A 16,735-nucleotide genomic window follows, 5' to 3' on the forward strand; every position below is an offset into this window, starting at 1 on the left:
CTCGCAGGGGACAGAATGTGGCCTCACAATCCCGCTCTGTGCCAAGGTTCTTAGGTTCTGAGCTCGCTGCGGTGCGCAGGAGGTGACACCAGCTCAGATATTTCATCCCTCTGCCAAGAGATGTGATACCACCCATGATTCAGGCGGAGACTGTGGAGCCACCATGTGATAAGCTGCCACCATGCAGCAGAGACAGGGTCCAGTGTCAGCCTTTAGCCTGTGGCCCTGGAAAGGTCAGAGTGAAAGGTAAGAGCTGCAGCCTTATGCACAAGGAGGCAGAAATAGCCCTGAGGTTCCATGAACTGAATCAACAATACAACATTATATAACAATTTCATGAGGCCCAACAAGGTGGTGCGCACCGCCCAGTGCAGCACTCGGGAGGCAGGAGGAGAAAGATTTCAACCTTTAGAGAAGCTAAGGCTTTATGAAGGGACTGTCTCCGAAGAAATAAATAAACGCACATGTAATTACACTCACACATACACACACCATACACATACATACCCTGACATACATATACATGCACTCACACACCATCTTTCTTTCTGAAGATTTGATAATTGTGTTTATGAAGATATAGCAAGAAAAGGCAGACTAAGAGGAAAAAAAGACTCATTTACCACGATGCACACAGTCCTGGGAACCATGCAGAATAGAAAACTCAAATAAAGGGGTGGGGCGCAGGGGGTGTGTCTCAGCCAGCAGCATTTCCCAATGTGGGTTCCATCCCCAGCACCATGCAAACCTGACTTAGTGGTACACACCTGTCATCCCAGCATTTTGGGAAGTGGAGGCCGAAAGATGCAAAGTTCAAGGTCATCCTTGCTCACAGTGAGTCTGAGATCGGTCTGAGCTATATAACTGTATTGTAAAGCAGGGGACAGATTGTTTAAAGCTTAAGCACTCTCTTCGAAGAGAACAGACACGGCTGGGACAAATCTCCTGGGGGTAAGGATGGCTCCAGATGGGCAGTTTTCCCTCTTTGGCTCTAGCTTTATAGTCTTCCCTGACTGAGGAAATTTTAGGAAGTAGACTGGAGACAGCTATGTGTTCTGTGGTCTTGTTTCCCTTGCAGATTTTTGCTTTGTTTTGTTTTTGTATCTTGGGCTGCCCTCAAATTTACAACGTAGCCCAGGATGACCCTGAAGTCCTGCTTCTCCTGTTTCCAGCTCCCAATGGCATCACTGTGTCTGAAGCATACGGAGCAGCTGATGGAACCCAGGGCTTTGCGCTTGCTAGGCGAGCACTCTACCACTGAGCTCTGGTCTCCAGAGCCCCCGGAGAACTTCACAGCTCCACAGACACGATGTCTACCTTCTGCCTTATGACAGTGTGTGTACCTGTTCTCTAGATGGCGGGCTGCACGCGGGTGGTGGAGCCTGGTCCTCCCCGCTTGCTTTGATGAAGTCACTGACTGTGTTAGTTACTATAACCAGAATACCCAAGAACAACTTACAGGGAAGAACCATGTCAGAGGTGTCGTTCTGTGTTAGTTCCTTTTCTCCTGGCTGTGACCAAACACCGCACAAGAAGCACTTTAAAGAAAGGAGTGTTTGGGGCTGGAGAGATGGCTCAGCGGTTAAGAGCGCTGACCGCTCTTCCAAAGGACCCAGGGTCAATTCCCAGAACCCACATGGCAGCTCACAACCAGGGCAAAACCCCAATGCACATTTACAAAAAAATCTAAGAAAGGGGTGGCAGAGAAGGAACGGTTCTGTCATGGTGCAGTGGCGTGGCAGAGCAGAGACAGCGGTCACACTGCAACCACAGGGGAAGGGGAGAAGTGGGGGAGGGGCTGGTGCTCACTCACTTTCTCCTTTTTGTCCCACAGGATGGTGCCACCTGTATCCAGCTTTGGTCTTTCTCTTTACTATTTCTGGAAATACCCTCATAGTCACACTCAAAGGAGTGTTTCCGTGGAGATTCTAAATCCGTTCAAGTTGAGAACCAAGGGACCAGGGAGATGGCTCTGTGTACCCACTTGATGCCAAGCCTGGGTCACCTGGATGAAGGAAAGAACCAACTCCAAGAGTTATCCTGTGACACCTCCCTGCCACACACAATTATTTTTTTAAAATCTATGTAGTATTTAAAGTCAACACTGAAGATGAAGGATCACATAACTGTGGTGGGCAGCACAGCAGAGGGGAGCAGCCCACAGCAGGGGAACAGGGGCAGCCAGAAAGCAGGGGGTGGGGAGAAAGCAAAGGCTCAGGGTGACACAGCGACCCAAGCACAAGCCCCTAGTGAACCTCTTCATCCAGCCAGACTTTCTGAAGTTTCCGTAGTTATCTACCTCGTTTGAACACTTGCCGGGGTAAGACACCTTGGCAAAACGATGGAAGGGAAAAAACATGTTTTGGTTCGCAGTCCCAGGCTTCTGTCCATCAGGTTTGGAATTTATTTGCTTGCTTGCTTGTTTGTTTTTGAGATATGGTCTTATGATCTCCTGGTTGTCCTGGAGCTCACTGCGTAGACCAGGCTGGCCTAAAAATTCACAGAGATCCATCTGCTTCTGCCTGCCTGGTGTTGGGACTAAAGCTGTGTGCCCGTTTTCATACAATCCAAGACTCAAGCCCAAAGAATGGCATCACCATCCTTCAGGGTGGGACCTTCCCACCTCAGTCAGTGGTGTCACGGCCAGCTCAGCCTAATCTAGAGACCCACTCACAGGTGTACCTAGAGGCTTGCCTCCTTGGTGACTTGTTGTCAGTGGAGATTAACCATCACACAGCCTCTCAAAATAGTGCCAGCATTTGGGAACCAAGATGCGGCAGGAGCCTGGGAAGGACACAACACTGCATCTCTCATCTTTTTTTTTTTAAGTTGTTTTTATTGAACTACATCTTTTTCTCCGCTCCCCTCCCCTCCTCTCCCCTCCCCTTCTACCCTCTCCCATGGTCCTCATGCTCCCAATTTACTCAGTCCATCTCTCGTCTTGACTGTGGCTGCAACCTGACCAGAGGCTTCCAGCTCCTGGTGCCTGATTTCCGTGCAATGATGGGGCTGCATCCACACACTGTGTAGGAGACCTTGTCCTGAGGATGATTCTGAAGCAACAGTGATTTAGAGGGACCCTTAGGCGGGTCACCAGGAATGGTGAAGGCACAGTCCAGCCCTGCCATGAGCAGCACTAAAGCTGGGTCCCTGAGGACCACAGGAAGGATGAGTCAGCTCGGAGTAGATACGTTTCTTCTATAAATACTGGTACTAGAGGTGGAGAGGGCTCAGCGGTGGAGAACATGTTCTGTTCTTGCATTGGACCTAAGTTGCATTCCCAGCACCCATGTCAGGCAGTTCAGAACCACTTGAAACCCCAGCTCCAGAGGATCCAACACCCTTTACAGCCTTTGAGGGCAGCTACACTCAAATACACATCCTCACACAGACACACAGACACACACACACACACACACACACACACACACACACACACACACATTGACATAACTGCAAATACAAATCTTTTTTAAAAATCTGTATCTAAACCGGGCGGTTGGTGGAGCATGCCTTTAATCCCAGCACTTGGGAGGCAGAGGCGGGTGGATCTCTGTGAGTTCAAGACCAGCCTGGTTCACAGAGCGAGTTCCAGGACAGGCTCCAAAGCTACAGAGAAACCCTGTCTCGGAAAAAACAAACAAACAAACAAACAAAAATCTGTATCTAGTATGTGGCTCAGTGTTGACCTTAGTGGAAATGTGTCTGTTAACATAAAGACAACAAAACCCTGCTGGCCCAGGGCACTGAGTAGAAAAATGATGTCTACATTCTCTGGACATTGTTTAATGTTCAATGTATTAAAGTAAGTAAGTATGGTTAGTATTGCTGGGTGGTGGTGGCCTGTGCCTTTAATCCTAGCACTCAGGAGGCAGAGGCAGGTGGGTCTCTGTAAATTCAAGGCCAGCGTGGTCTACTGAGCAAGTTCCAAAACAGCCGGGGCTACACAGAGAAACCCTGTTTCAAAAGACCAAAACACAAACAACAACAACAACAAACCTTGTAAGTCTTACAGGCCAATTTTTAAAAACCATTATTTCTGGCATATCTAAAGTCGGTAAGACTATTAAATTATTTCTCTTCAAGAGTTTAACCTGCAGTAATACATGTGCTATAAACACAACACTTGTTACATAACCAAATAAAGGCATGTGCTGACATTAAAACCACAAAGCCAAATCCCAGGTTTAAATCTCAATTACAGAGATGGAGAGATGGCTCAGCTGTGAAGAGCACTGGCTGCTCTTGTGGAGGACCCAAGTTTGATTCCTAACACCCACGGAGTAACTCACAACTGTCTGTAACTCCAGTTCTAGTAGATCTAACCCCATCTTCCAGCCTGAGGGCACCAGGCACAAAAGTGGTACATAGACATACAAGCCGGCCAAACACCCAAACACAGAAAAGTAAAAAAAAAAAAAAAATCTCAATTCCTTAAAAAAAAAAGTTAGGAAGGGGGCTGGGGAAACGGCTCAGCGGTTAACAGCTTCTGCTCTCTCAGACATCCCAAGTTGGGACCCCGGATATGGGTTCCAGCACCTATACCAGGCAGCTAGCTCATCACTGCTGGCTCCAGGGGCGCCTACATACTGGCTAGCAGCAAAGGTGGATAGGCAGATACACACATACACACACTAAATGTGTGTGTGTGTGGGGGGGTTATTTTGTTTTTGTTTGAGACACAATCTCACTGTGTAGCCCTGGCTATCCTGGAACTCTCTATGTACACTGGTCTAGCCTTGAACTCACAGAGATCCACCTACCTCTGCCTCCTGAGTGCTGGGATCAAAGGTGTGCATGACCACACTCAGCTATAAGTGTTTTTATTTGTATAAATTTAATATATAAATATATATTTATAATATACAAATATATATTTATAGTATATAAATATAATATATATAATATATATTAATATATATGGGGTTATAGCTCAGTTAATAGACAAGTTGCCTAACATACAAAGGCCCTGGGTTTGACCCCCATCCTTGCATAAGATGGGCACAGAAACACTTGCCTGTGATCTCAGCACTAGGAAGCACAAGGCAGGAAGATCAAAAGTTCAAGGTTATCCTCGGCTACCGGAGAGTTTATCATAGTCTTGGCTACACAGCCAGTTCAAGGCCAGCCTAGACTCGTGAGAATATATCTCAAAATATTTGGAGATGGTGGAGCTAAGGAGGTGGGGCCAAGCTGGAGAAAGTGGGTGACTGCAGGTGTGTCCTCTGGGGCTCTGCATTGCCCTGGTCCCTTCTGTCATCTGTTTCCTATTCACTAGGAAATGAACAGCCTTCTCCCTGAGTTCCACCACCATAATGTTCTGCCAAATACATGGCGCAAATTCTTCACCTGAAGCTGCCCCTGTGTGGGCTGGTTTTGTCAGCATGACACAAAGCTAGATATATCTGGGAAGATGGTTTTGGGTTTTGTTGTTGTTGTTGTTTTAAGACAGGGTTTCTCTGTGTAACCGCTCTGGCTGTCCTGCAACTCGCTTTGTAGACCAGGCTGGCCTCAAACTCACAGAGACCCGCCTGCCTCTGCCTCCTGAGTGCTGGGATTAAAGGCATGCGCCACCACCAACCAGGGGGAAGAGGGACTCTTCATTGAGAGTATGTTTCCATAAGGTTAGCCGGTAGGCAGATCTGAGGGATATTATCTTGATTAATAATTGCTGTGGGAGGGCTGAGCCCACTATAGGCTGGTCTTGTGCCCGTGGTCCTGGGTCATATAAGAGAGCGGCTGAGCAAGTCGTGAAGAGCAAGCTAGGGAGCAGTGTTCCTCCATGACCTCTGCTTCATTCCTGCCTCCAGGTCCCTGCCTCAGGCTCTTGCCCTGACTTCCTTCAGTGATGTGACGAATGTGACCTGAGTTCTAAGATGAAGTAAACCCCATTCTCCCCAAGCTGCTTTCGATCATAGTGGCATTTTATCACAGCAACGGAAATGCTAATTAAGACAACTGGCCAGAGACCATAACCCAAACCCAAACCGACAGACTGAGGAAGATTCACCACACCTGACCCAACTCCCTTTTCTCCAGACCACTTTGACTACCGACCCCATCTCTGAACACTCAGCAGTGTGTGGGAACTTCCCTTTAACCTCAGTTCTCAGGACTGCGCTGACAAGGGACTAAGAGGGGCCAAGACACACAAGTGTATAATGTGCACAGTGGGGAATACAATCACCCGTGAACCCCAGTAAAGCTCGGGGTTCATGTCTTCCTGAATGGGGAAGAGAGAGGGAACAGTGGTGAGTAAATGGACCAAGAATAAAGAACAAAGGGACCCAGGACACGGAAATGAACTTGTAAACGGTTTTCTTGGATGGGTGCGTCCTTGTGTGTGGTGTGGGGGAGAGATAAGTGGGTACCGAGTATCGAGGACCCAGTGATGCTAGGGACAGCTGGCCAGTGTGCACTTTGATATGCTAACAGGCACCTCAGTCAGCCATCTGTCCCAGGTCTCCGAGACATAAGTATGCAAGCACACAGGGTCTGGTGACGCCAGAGGATACCCTCAAGGGTCATCCTCAGGAACGCTGCCCACCTCCTTTGAGACAGGGTCTCTGGCTGATCTGGGCCTCACCCATTTGGCTAGGCTGGCTCATCAGCAAGTCCCATAGTCCCTCCTGTCCCCACCTATCCAGCACAGGGATTGTAAGAATGTGCCACCACACCCCGCTTTTTACACTGATACTGGGAATCCACACTTGGGTCTTCATACTTGTGTACACTTTACCAAGGGAGTCAGCTCCCCAGCACCTATAAACTGTTACCTTTGGCATCCAAATGACAGACATTATCTTTTGACAATTCTGCCTGGGCCCAGCTGCAGACTTAAGGCCTTTCCTATGTCTGTGAGACTTCAGAGGGAGAGGCCTGTGTCTGCTTTGACAGGTGGAGCCTCGAGGCAGAGAAGGGAATTGCAGAGACCTTTCCTCACCTGCCCTGTAGGAGACAAAGGATCAAAAGACAAAGAGCCGGGGAGATAGTTCAGTGCATGACAGCACTTGCTTGGCAAGCATAAAGATCTGAGTTCAAATCCCCATCACCCACATGCCCAAATGAAATAGTCAGGCACGGCCACAGAAACCTGTAACTCCAATGCTAGCGGGCAGAGATAGCATCGCTGGAACTTGCTGCTGACTCTGAATTCGGCAGGAGACCCCATCTAAAGGGAAGAGGGCAAAGAGTGACAGAACAGGGCTCCCGACACCCTCCCCTAGCTCCATGTGCACACGCATGTGAACGTACACGGAACTGGGAGGTTAGAGTGCCATGAATCCTAAGACGATTTCCCCAGCCAGCATGTCAAAGTCCTCCATCTGGGCCATGACCTCCGAGACCCAGTCCTAGCAATTACAGAGCACCAGAGGTACCTGAAGGCCACACCACGGATAAGCACGGTGATGCTTGCCTACGAATCCAGCACTTCAGGGACTGAGGCAGGAGCATGGCAAGTCGGAGACCAACCTAGGTTATACTGTGAGACCCTGTCCCACAGGGAGCTGAGCAGTGAAGTAGCAACAAGCTATCCTGAAGGGAACGTTTCTACAGTTTCCCTTAACAGATGATCATTACCACCTGGGGGAAGGGCAGTGACAGGAAACATAAAAGAGAAATTAGGGGACATGCCAGGCACGCCTTTAATCCCAGCACTTGAGAAGAGGAGGCAGATCTCTGTGGGTTCCAGGCCTGCTTTACATACCAAGTTCCAGGACAGCCAAGATTGCAGACCCTGTCTCAAGAAAAGAAAGAAAAAGAAAAGGAGGAGGGAGGGAGGGAGGGAGGGAGAGAGGGAGGGAGGAAGGAAGGAAAGAAGGAAGGAAAGGGAGGGAGGGATGAAAAAGGAAAGAATGAGGGGAAAACATCTCACAAGGGCCTCTTCCCTCCTAAAACATACATTTGAGGGTCTGAGGAGATGCTTAGCAGAGACGTGTCTGCCTTGCAAACATGAGAATCTGAGGTGGAGCCCCTAAATCCACTGCGGGGGCAAGTACTTGTAATCCCAACACTGGGTAGGCAAGACAGGTGGACCCCTGTGGCACACTGGCAGCCAGCTTACTCTGTTCGGCAAGTTCCAGGTCAGTGAGAGATCCTGCCTCGAGAAGAGACCATTCCTGAGGAACAGGAGCCCAAGTCAGCTTCTGGCTTCCACATGGACAGGCACATACATGCACCTGTACCCCCCCTCCAACACACACACACACAGAGATAAACCATATACTTGATGACAACAGCAGACCCAAGGAGAAGGTATTAGTCACCTTTTGCCATGACAAAATGGCTGAGCAAAGGTTTAGTCTGTGCTGGGCTACTTCACCGCTAAAGGCCTGTGGGGAGCGTGTGGCAAAGCAAAGCTCTCACCTCAGGAACGCCGGGATACCGAGAGATCGGGCAAGGAAGAACAGGGACAAGACAGTCCTGAGGGCTGGAGAGATGGTTTGGTAGCTACAAGTGTTTGCTGCTCTCACGGAGGGATGACGGTTCAGCTCTCAGCACCATTATCAGGCGGCTCCCACCACCCTTAACTGCCGCTTTAAGGGAACTGGCTCTGAAGAGCCCAAGAATAAGAATATAGAAATGTAGACTCCAGAAATAAGAATGCAGAAATAAAGAAATATAAAGTTGTAAGCCTAGGAGAATGAGGGCAGCCTGTCAGCAGCTGTCTCAGCAGCTTAAGGATTAACTGTTAACCATGGGTTACTCTGCTTTACAACCCATAGTTTTATTTGTGAGGCTGAAGTGGCTCGCTGCAAACTTAGGGTCGCTCTGCAAACCTAGGGTCAGCCTTTAGATACCCGCCCCCCCTGCCACTCATGACCAGAAATTGATGTGAGCTGAGTTAACTTTTAAATTATGGGATGTACGTGACTTTTGACTTTTTGGTTTTATATTGTCCCATACCCTTCCCTGCTTTGCAAAACGGGCAGTGTGAGGGGAGGTGCAGAGGCTTGGTAAACACTATCAAGGAATGACAGGAAAAATGATGGGCTAAATACAAACACTAGTTTAACTGAAAAACTCTGTTAATGTGCTGCGGGAGTACCTTCCGCTGCTTCAGCCAATAGTCGCTGAAGCACGAGCCCACAGTGCTGCGGGAGAGCCTTCTGCTCCGTCAGCCAATAGTTGCTGAAATACCAGCCCACTGGGGCGTGGTATATTTCTCTTTAAAAGAAGAGTGGCAAGCCTCGGCTAGGCCTCTTGGTTCCGGTGCTTGGTTCCGGCTCCTGCTCCAGCGACTAGGCTCCCTTCCTGACGGTTTATGGTGTATGTAAGTTTTACCCCCCAAAAAAATACCCCTTTAAAACATAACTGGTGTGGGATTGATTCGCCATTATCTTAAGTGGTGCGGGAGAATTGTCTGTATTCTGTCAATCATGTTTTAAATAAACGCTGATTGGCCAGGCAGGAGGTGTAGGCGGGAAAACCAGACAGGAAGTGGAAATGATGCAAGGAGAGCAGGAGAATTCTGGGGAGGAGGAAGTTGATTACTCCCACTCCTGCCCAGACCACCGAAGCAGCAGGATATAAGCTGCCCCACTGAAAAAGATACTGAGCCACATGGCTAAAATAGAAAAAAATAATGGGTTAATCAAGATATGAGAGTTAGCCAGTAAAAAGCCTGACCTAACAGGCCAATCAGCATTTATAACTTACAGAGATCTCTTGTGTGATTTTACTTTGGGACTAAACAACTGGGTGGGACAGAAAAACACAAACAAGCCATCCCCCCTCATGTTACATTAATGGAAATTGCAAAGAAGGACAATTTTTATCTGAGTTTTACCTTGAGATTGTAAAATTCTTTTGTTATTGCCTAATGCTTGCTGTAAAAGGAGGAGTTCAAAATCTGGCCTTTGACACAGCCTTACAAGTCCATCTCTGGCTATGGTCTAAGCTAGCTGATAAGCTTTTTAGGCCCCATGGAGATTTGTTTTTTTAATTTTTAATTTTTTTCTGGAATAAAGTTTGCTTCTGGTTTATTAGACTTTGGTGGTCTGTCCCCATCTCTGTGTGATCTGTGGACCCAACAACTCTTCTCTGGCCTCCACAGATATGTGCATACACATGGTGCATATAAACTCATGCAAGCACACACACACATATACTGTTGGGGACTGTGGACCCCCTGCCTGCCGGAGTAAACAACTTGTTTTCCTATGCTTGCAGCAGCTGCGGAAGGTACCCATCTCTCTGTCTGTGTGTGTTTCAATCTCCAGGCCCTTGCCAGACTCATGAACCTTACCATAGCGCATAGAGCAGGTGTTGTGTTACAAATGGAGACCACCTCCCCCCAGCGAGATGGGGAACTAGGGATCCCTGAGAGATCACCCATTGGAGTGGTAAGGGTGTACTGAAGATGGGTATGTGTTTCTTCATCCCCAGACTCTTGCCTGATAGTGGTTCCAGGTGCCACAGGAGACATAGCTGAGATCGGGAACCTGAGACACTCTGAGGGACACCCTCCAGAAGACTGGACAGCAGGAAAGTAATAAAGAGGAGGCAAGAGGGTGAATTGAAGGCCTCAGAAAGATGGAATGTGCACAGAGAATCTGGATTATGTATATTGTTATGTTTTCTTTTAATTTTTGACTGGAAAGAGACATTTGATTCTGGGGACTGCTAAGAAAGTTATCTTGATTTCAAAATATGGGTCTAAGGATTTGTTGCTTTGGAAAGGAAGTTCTGCTTTCGTTTCCACAGAAGATGAGAATCTGTGGAATCCTTCCAGGCTAATATAACGGTTTGATGGACCAAGACCCCCACCCCCCCCCACCCCCAGCCAAAGGTTGCTGTGAATGCCCTAAAAAATTACTTTGCCCAACTAACAGCAGAAAGTAGTTTAGAGAAAATGACACCCAAATTCCCTAAATGATGGTTTACTGGAGGCTGTGGGACCACGGGGAATGCCGTAGGTGGTGGTGCTCGGAGCCACAGCAGGAGCGAGGCACATCAACAAGTGCTGGAGCTGAGGCAAACCGGAACTGCCCAGATACCCCTGAAGTCACAGAGGTCAATGTACCTCTGCCTCCCAAGTGTTGGGATTAAAGATGTGTACCACCACACCCACCTACTCTCTTTCTTTTTAACTTTAAGAACTTTAACTTTTATCCTGCATATATTTTTAACACACTGTAAACCGTTTAGAGGTTTTCGTCCTCTTTGAATCTCTCTTTACTGTATATCTCTCTTTTTCTGACCACATGAATCTTTAATGGGTAGGACTAAAGCCGTGGCTTTGACGGTTAGATCCAGCCCATTCCTTAGCTTTCCAGCCTTATGGCAAAGGTACTACTGGAGCCATTTTTATTGCCACAACTCTGTGGCATTTCAAGGTCCCTGCCAGCAAGCAAGCTACAGTATTCTGCTCACAGACCACATTCAAATCCTCCATGGTCGGACTGCCTGCCTGAAAGAGGCAGAGTTTGCCCTGGCAGGACGGCCAGCATTTTAAAACAGCACAGCTTTTTTCCTGCTACAGCTGAAAACCGAAAAGCATGCGTTCAGCTTTTCACCAACACCATTTAAGTGTTTCATGGTGTTGGACTCTAGTGTCCAAACTGAGAAGGAGTCGCCCCCAGAGACCACCTCACATACCACAGCCGATGCAAAAGCATGAGGATTTTATTAATTCTGTCATGACAGGGTCCCCCAGCATTCGGGAAGCCGAGAGACCCCCAATAGCTGGTACAGTCTACTTTTAAAGGAGAAGGCCCCATAGAAACAAGAGGGGTTGTTCCTTTACCATTGTGATTGGCTTATTCGAAAAGGGTTAATATCAATAATTGACTGGAAAACTATTGTCAGATCAGATGAGGTAAGAGGTCATTTTGACCCCGTTTCCCAGGGGACTGAGTCAAAACATATGTATGTGGGTAATTGTTCAGGAACTGAGTACATGCATGTGTAGCCGTTAGGTCCTTGGTTCCCAGGGGAGGAGGGGAAGCACTGAGGCACAGAGGCTGAGAGGGTTTGGAATTGTCAGAAATGGCTACAGAATTGTCTAAAATCTTACAGTGGCAGGACCTCTTAAAAGAGCTGCAGGGTTTTGCAGCTAAAGCTGAGTCAGGAAGCCTTTCTTAGATGAGAGCACTTGCTTGCCCCTAGCAAGCAGAGCAGACCTGAGAAATTGCTGCTACCAAGAAAACATGCTTTACTCTATTCTTTCTCAAGCTTTCTCAGGCTTTCTGTGGATGCAGTTATTCACGTGGGTGCCATCTGTAACATGAGGGGCCGGCTTGTTGGGGTATCTGTCCCGCCCAGTACCCCACAACCGGCATATCCCAAAGAAAATCACACACAGGACTCCATAAGGTTATAAACTGATTGGCCCTTAGCTCTGGCTACTTATTAGCTCTTATAACATATGTTACCCCATTATCCTTATCTACGTTAGTCATATGGCTTGGTACCTTTTTCAGCTGTCAGCTCACATGTTGCTTCTTAGGTGGTCTGGGCAGAAATGGAGGAGGAAGCTTCCTCCTCCCTAGCCTTCTCCTATTCTCATTGCCCCGCCTCTACTTCCTGTGTGGTTGACCCGCCTATACTTCCTGCCTGGCCAATCAGCGTTTTATTAAAATACATGATTGACAGAATACAGACAATTCTCCCGTACCACTATAGGACCTGAGGGACCTGCGCAGTAGCGGCAGAAGGCCGGCTCCCAGAAGCAGCCGGAGGCGCATCACCCTGGCAGGGTTGGTGCCCAGCATGGTGGAGCCACCCCAGCCGGTTGTGGTGGCACACACTGGTAGGATATGCTGAAGGAGGCAGAGGCAGGAGGATCTGGAGTTTGAGGATGACTGCCGAGCTGTCCTGGCTGAAACTTAGGGATTATCGCGGCTGTGGTGGCCACTACTGTCATCACTGAGACCTCCGGCCTCCGTGGCAGCTGGAATTGCCGCCCACCAGATGGCTGCTGTGACTCCTTTTTTCCGTCCTATTTGTGCTACGCCCATGCCAGTCTAGAACCTTGGTCTAACTATATAGAAAAGGGAGAGATATTGGGGACTGTGGACCCCCAGACCCTGAATTTCCTGTGAACCGAACGCCCCCCCCCCCCCCCCCCCCCCCCCCCCCCCCCCCCCCCCCCCCCCCCCGCCTGCCGGAGTAAACAACTTGTTTTGCAGCTGCTCTGAGCACAAGACCCTCGGGAGTTCCTGATGGCGGGGGAGTGGTTTCTGGTGGGCTTGCAGCTAAGAGTTAGGGGGTGGCCATTACCCTGTACAAGCTTCCCTGGAACACAATAAAGGAGCGTTCTTGGGGCTTTCTGGGCATTACCCGTGTCTCTGTGTGTGTTTCGATCTCCAGCCCCTTGCCCAATTGGTGAACTGTACCATGGCGCATAGAGCAGGTGTTACGCTACAATATACATACACAATAAATCTTTTTTTTTTAAATACAGTCTTGTTGGAGGATCCCTGCTAGTAAGCTTTCAGTCCACCATGTCTGGATAGCTCCCTGAGCTCAGCACAAAGTGGAGGACCCCCTTTCCCAGCAGGGCTTCCTCTTCTCCTCTAATCTTATTTGGAGAGTGTTCCTAAACTCAGCTGCCTGGCCTTATTTGGAAGATGGCAGAGCTCCCTGCAAATGCTGCATGACTTAGCACTTAAGTCTCCATCTTTCCTCCCGCCTGTATGATAATCAGGTGCTGTATTGTGACCAACCAACCCTTCCCATCTGTGACCCTAAATTCTTTCCATCCTGCTCACAGCCATCCAAACCCTGCTCATCCCTCTGCTCCCTTTGCCCTCGTGGGCTGGTGGCCAACAACCCCGAGGAAAGGGAGACTCACATAGTCTAGCTAGGCGGTGGTGGTGCACATCTTTAATCCCAGCACTTGGGAGGCAGAGGCAGGCAGATATCTGAGTTTCAGGCCAGCATGATCTACAGAGTGAGTTCCAGGGTAACCAGGACTACACAGAGAAACCTTGTTTTGAAAACCCAAAAGAGTAAATACATAAGTAATAAAAAACACAGTTTTCAGTGGCCTCTCGGCAGCCTCCAAGAACATACCTTCCACAGTTTCTACCATTTCTTAACATTCCATCAGTTATGAAACCATCGATGGCTAATCCACCGATTATATCTGCACTCTTCTGATCCAATTATGTGCCGAAAGCCTCACTTCTGAACACTGCATTGAAAACCGAGCCTTCAATATAGCTAAGCCCTAACAGAAATTCGATCATCTTATCTTTAAAACACAGGGGTCAGGGAGACAGCAAGTCAGTAAAGCACTTGGCTTGATAAGGACCTGAGGGTGACCTTGGATTTGTGACCCTCCTGCCTCTATTTCCTGAGTGCCAGGATTCCAAATGTGGGTCACACATTATGTGCTAGAAAATGAGCCGGTGCATGGTGGTGAGAACTCCAGCAATGGAGCTACGGCCCCAGCTCCTCGTGCCTTTGGGAGAAAAAACAATCTAGCTTCTGAGGCTGGAGAGATGGCTTAGTGATTATGAGCATAAGCCGCTTCCCCAGAGGACCCGGGTTCAGTTCCTAGCACCCACACGGCAGCTCACAACCATCTGTGACTCCAGTTCCAGAGGACCCAATGCCCTCTTCTGGCCTCTGTGGGCACTGAACTCACCTGAGGCGGGGGGGGGGGGGGAAGACTTCTTCCAGCGACACCTGATGAATGGATATTTGGAAATACGCTCCTAGACAGCGTATGGAAGCCCAATGCCAATCCGTATCCTGCTCTGTGTCTTCTGGCTGGCCGTTTTCCAGCTGTATCCTTCACGATGCATGAATGAACCGTGGAAAGGAAACCTATGACAAAAGCAACTCTTAGAGGGGATTTTAGAATGGATTGGTGGGTTAAGGAAGGATTCGTACACTATTCATCAGCTGCCTAGGAATGGGTGCTTTGGTCATGATCTTCTCTTTAATACCTGGTAGCTGGAAAAAAGGGAACAACCAGTATCATCGCTAGCTAGTTTCAGCTGTCAACTTGACACAAACCTAGAGTAACCTGGAAGAGAGAACTTCAGCTTATGAATTAATGCCAGTAGATTGGCTTTTGACCTTATCTGTAAGGTATTTTCTTTTTCTTTCTTTCATTCTCTTTTTCCAAGACAGGGTTTCTCTGAGTAACAGTTTTGGCTGTCCTGGAACTTGCTTTGTAGACCAGGCTGGCCTCGAACTCACAGAGATCCACCTGCCTCTACCTCCCAAGTGTTAGAATTAGAGGTGCCCAGCTATGGGGTCTTTTCTTAGTTGCTAATTAATGTAGGAGGGCCCAGCCCACTATGGGTGTTCCCTAGGCTGTGGGGCCTGGGCTGTGTAAGTAGCTAAGCAAGCCAGAAGAAGTGAGACGGTATACAGTGTTCCTCTGCAATTTCTGCTTCAAGTTCTTGCCTTGGGTTCAGCTCTTGGCATCCTTCGATGATGGACTGTATAACCTACAAGCCAATTGGCATTCTCCATCTCTGGAGTTGCTTTTGGTCATGGCGTTTATCACAGTAAGAGAAGTACATTAGGAGAACCAAAGACACTGTGCCCAGAGGATGCGTGCACACCAAGGCTCCGATCTGCCCATGCTGTCTTCATCTCTCCTTTGTAGCACGTACACAATGATTCAGAGCCACTGGCACCGCGAGGGCGGCCTAGGGGAATAACTCAGTGGTAGAGCTCTGAGTTACACTTGTCCAGCACGTGTCGGGCTCTGGGTTTGACACCTAGCATTGCGAAAAAGAAAGACAGGATAGAGAGATGGCTGTTGTTAGTAATGTGCTTGCCTTGCAAGCATGAGGACTTGACTTCAATCCCCAGAACCCATGTAAAATAACAGGCATGAAGATGCACATCTGTGATCCTAGCCCTGGGGCAGCAGAGGCGGGGGATCCTCAGAGCTCACTAGGCAGCCCGTCTACCCCAATCAGTGAGTGAGAAATACTGCCTTAAAACAAAGTGAAGAATGACTGGAACACTTGGTGTTGATCTCTGACCCCTCCCCAACATGCACAATCACACACACACACACACACACACACACACACACACGAAATTGATTCTCAGTCAAGTATTACGGTACACACCTATTATCTCAGCAGTTAGGAGGCTGAGACAGAAGGAACACCAGTTTGAGGTCAGCCTAATGTACATAGTAAAGTTCATGACAGTCTGGGCTACAGGGTAAGACCCCCCCACTGGAAAATGAAGTGTGGCTGGGCTGTGGAGGCACACACCTTTAATCCCAGCATTCAGGAGGCAGAGGTAGTTGGATCTCTGTGAGTTTGAGGCCAGTCTGGTCTACAGAGAGTTCCAGGATAGCCAGGACTATACTCGAGAAACAAACAAAATCAAAAATAAGAAAGAGTGAACTAGAGATGTGTCTCAGTTTGCAGAGTTCTGTGCAGGAAGCTCCCGTATTACATACCTGTAATCAGAACACTTGGGAGGTAGGGGCAGGACGACCAGAAATCATCGACTACTGGTGAATTCCGTTGTTTAACCTTGAGTTCTGGCTCAGCATTTAGGAGGCAGAGGCAGGCGGATCTCTGCGAGTTTGAGACCAGCCTGGTCTACAAGAGCTAGTTCCAGGACAGGCTCCAAAGCTACAGAGAAACCCTGTCTCAAAAAAATAAAAACAAAAACAAACAAATAAACAAAAAAACCCTTGGATTCTACACATACAAGTGTGTGTGTGTTTAACAGTGTCTAGGTTCTCCTTGGGTGGAAATCCTCCCATGCCACTGGGTTATAGCCGTGGTGCTCAGTAAAATAC

At 48.4% G+C, this 16,735-nt stretch overlaps 1 long non-coding RNA gene across 2 annotated transcripts; it reads left to right on the forward strand.

Annotated features, from left to right (window-relative positions):
- The first annotated feature begins 77 nt into the window (after positions 1–77).
- On the forward strand, positions 78–6,301 carry LOC148123093 (uncharacterized). 2 transcript variants are annotated; one of them, XR_015735292.1, is made up of 3 exons: positions 78–246; positions 1,835–2,394; positions 5,811–6,301. It is a non-coding gene; the product is annotated as an uncharacterized LOC148123093 (long non-coding RNA). The 2 variants fall into 2 exon arrangements; XR_015735291.1 differs by having other exon boundaries at positions 1,835–2,320.
- Positions 6,302–16,735: the final 10,434 nt, after the last annotated feature.

The sequence above is a fragment of the Myodes glareolus genome, chromosome 2 (genome assembly GCF_982192425.1).
Source record: "Myodes glareolus chromosome 2, mMyoGla1.1, whole genome shotgun sequence".
Lineage (NCBI taxonomy): Eukaryota > Metazoa > Chordata > Mammalia > Rodentia > Cricetidae > Myodes > Myodes glareolus.